Raw genomic sequence first — 2500 nt, 5'->3', positions numbered from 1 at the left:
TATTCTTCTATTTCTCTCACTGTAAATGATGATGTAAGGTGGAGAAAGAAAAGACTGGGGTAAAGAAAGAGGAGGAAGAATCAAGAAAGAGCAAATGTAGCAGAATGACTGAAGAGATGTTTAGATGAGGGAAAATAAATAATAGATTCCGGAAGAAGGAAAATATGGAAAAATGGAAAGAAGAGTAAAGAAAGGAACAAGAAGAGGGTGAAAGGAGAGGTTAGATTAGGTGAGAGAAAAGTAAATAATTAATTGTGGAAAAAGGAAAGTATGGAAAAAAAGAAAGAGTAGAGAAAGGAACAAGAACGGAAGAAAGTTTGAAAGGGAACGGGGATATTGTGTGCAAAAGGAAACCGAGTAAATGGAGCGATCTATATAGCTGTTTACATAATAGGGCGATGAAAGGACAACGGAAGACGAAGGAATGAGGTTTAGGAAAATGGGGGTAAAGGGAAGGGGAAAGGATAAGGCGATAAAAATTACATAAAAGCGGAGAAGGTTGGAAAAGTAGGTGTTTATGAGAGAGAGAGAGAGAGAGAGAGAGAGAGAGAGAGAGAGAGAGAGCAATATACATGGGGAAAAGAGACCGTTAGAGAAGTAGGATTTGGAAAGAAAAAAGAAATTAGATGATAACGAGAGAAAAGTGGGAGAGAAAAGTGAGAAAAAGAAGTAAGAGGAAGAACTAAGAAGGAGGAGAGCGATACATGGGGAAAGAGACCGTTAGAGAAGTAGGATTTGGAGAGAAAAAAAGAAATTAGATGATAACGAGAGAAAAGTGGGAGAGAAGTGAGAGAGAAAAGTGAAAAAAGAGATGTAAGAGGGAGAACTGTGAGAAAGGGGAGAGAGAGAGAGAGAGAGAGAGAGAGAGAGAGAGAGAGAGAGAGAGAGAGCTATGAGGAATAAGAGAGAGAGAGAGAGAGAGAGAGAGAGAGAGAGAGAGAGAGAGAGAGAGAGAGCGGGGGGGGAGGGGAGTGAGAGAGACGTAAGGCACCGCTAAGCTCCCCGGATTGGCACCTGAGCGCGGCCTAAACCCTCCCCCGCTTATTGCCGCGGCTCTCCTTTGTGGCACCCCGGCACACACACACACACACACACACACACACACACACACACACGGACACATAACACTGTCACACAACGATTTACATTTTGCTTTGTTAAAATCATGATATTTGTCCTGTGTTTTGCAAGCTGTGGTCATTTAAACTGAAACTTCTATCTACTAACTATCTATCTATTTTTCTATCTGTCTATCTAACAGTATATGCATCTGTCTATCTAACTAAGTCTTTGTCTATATCTCTGTCTGCCTCTGTATCTGTTTATCCATCTATCTTTCTATCTGTCTCTTTAATTACGTATATGATATTCGTGCATGAGCCACAACACACACACACACACACACACACACACACACACACACACACACACACCAGCGCACGCCATCACGCTGAGCCACATAACACTAAGATGGTTGCCCGCAGCTCTTGATAACGGTGCACATTCTTTATAGCGTCGTGCCCCGCTTCATCCCGAGTGAACTACAGTAAATTAAGCATGTTCATTAATCTTGTGTTTATTATTGAAATTGTCGTTATTATTATTATTATTATTATTATTATTATTATTATTATTATTATTATTATTATTATTATTATATACTATTACTTCTACTTCTACCACAACTTCTACCATTATACGCATTTCTAACGTCGTCATCACCACCACCACCACCACCTTTGTAACACTAATCATAGGTAAAGCTTCCCAGACAGCCAGGTGTGACTTTCATATCTGTGCGGGGCGGGGGTGAATGGGGCGGGGCGGGGCGTTTGGAATCCCGACACAAACCCCGGAGAACAAAAGCTCAAACACTCACGGACCCCAATGATTTTTTTTTTTTTTTTTTTTACCGTTTCTCAGGATGATTGTTTTGATACGCGCGACCGGGAGGAAGAGGAAACATTTTGGAACCTCAGCATCGTATTTTAATGTTTATGAGGGGAGCCATAAAGTATATAGGATGATGATGATAGCGAAATTCCTAAAATACATATGACTGGAATGTAAGACTTCCATTCAGCTGTCTTATTTTTAGCTTCTTGACATAAATTTTAATGAACTCTCCATTATTCGAGATGCGGCGCGTCTCGTGTAACCAATGGACAAATTTTAATGCAGCAAGTCCATTGTTCTCCACCACGGGACTCAACAGCACAGAATTATATAACTCTGTGCGGTAGAGTAAGCGATGCACGTTATGTAAACAATTGGCAGACGGCATTTACGGCATTTAAAGGGAAGCGCCAGTTTGTGTTCTAAGAGGTTTTTATCTTAGGGTATTTTATGTAACACTTGATGCTGTTATTAGTAGTGGTAACGGATTGTCTTCTATTAGTCATTAACTAGTGCTATTAGTAATTATACATTTGATTATAATTTGTAATTATTAGTAGTATTTACTACATAACGGGTGAGTTCCTTTTACAATCTAAGGTTA

Source organism: Eriocheir sinensis, chromosome 37 (assembly GCF_024679095.1).
Source record: "Eriocheir sinensis breed Jianghai 21 chromosome 37, ASM2467909v1, whole genome shotgun sequence".
Classification (NCBI taxonomy): Eukaryota; Metazoa; Arthropoda; class Malacostraca; order Decapoda; family Varunidae; genus Eriocheir; species Eriocheir sinensis.
This window is presented reverse-complemented; position numbering follows the sequence as displayed.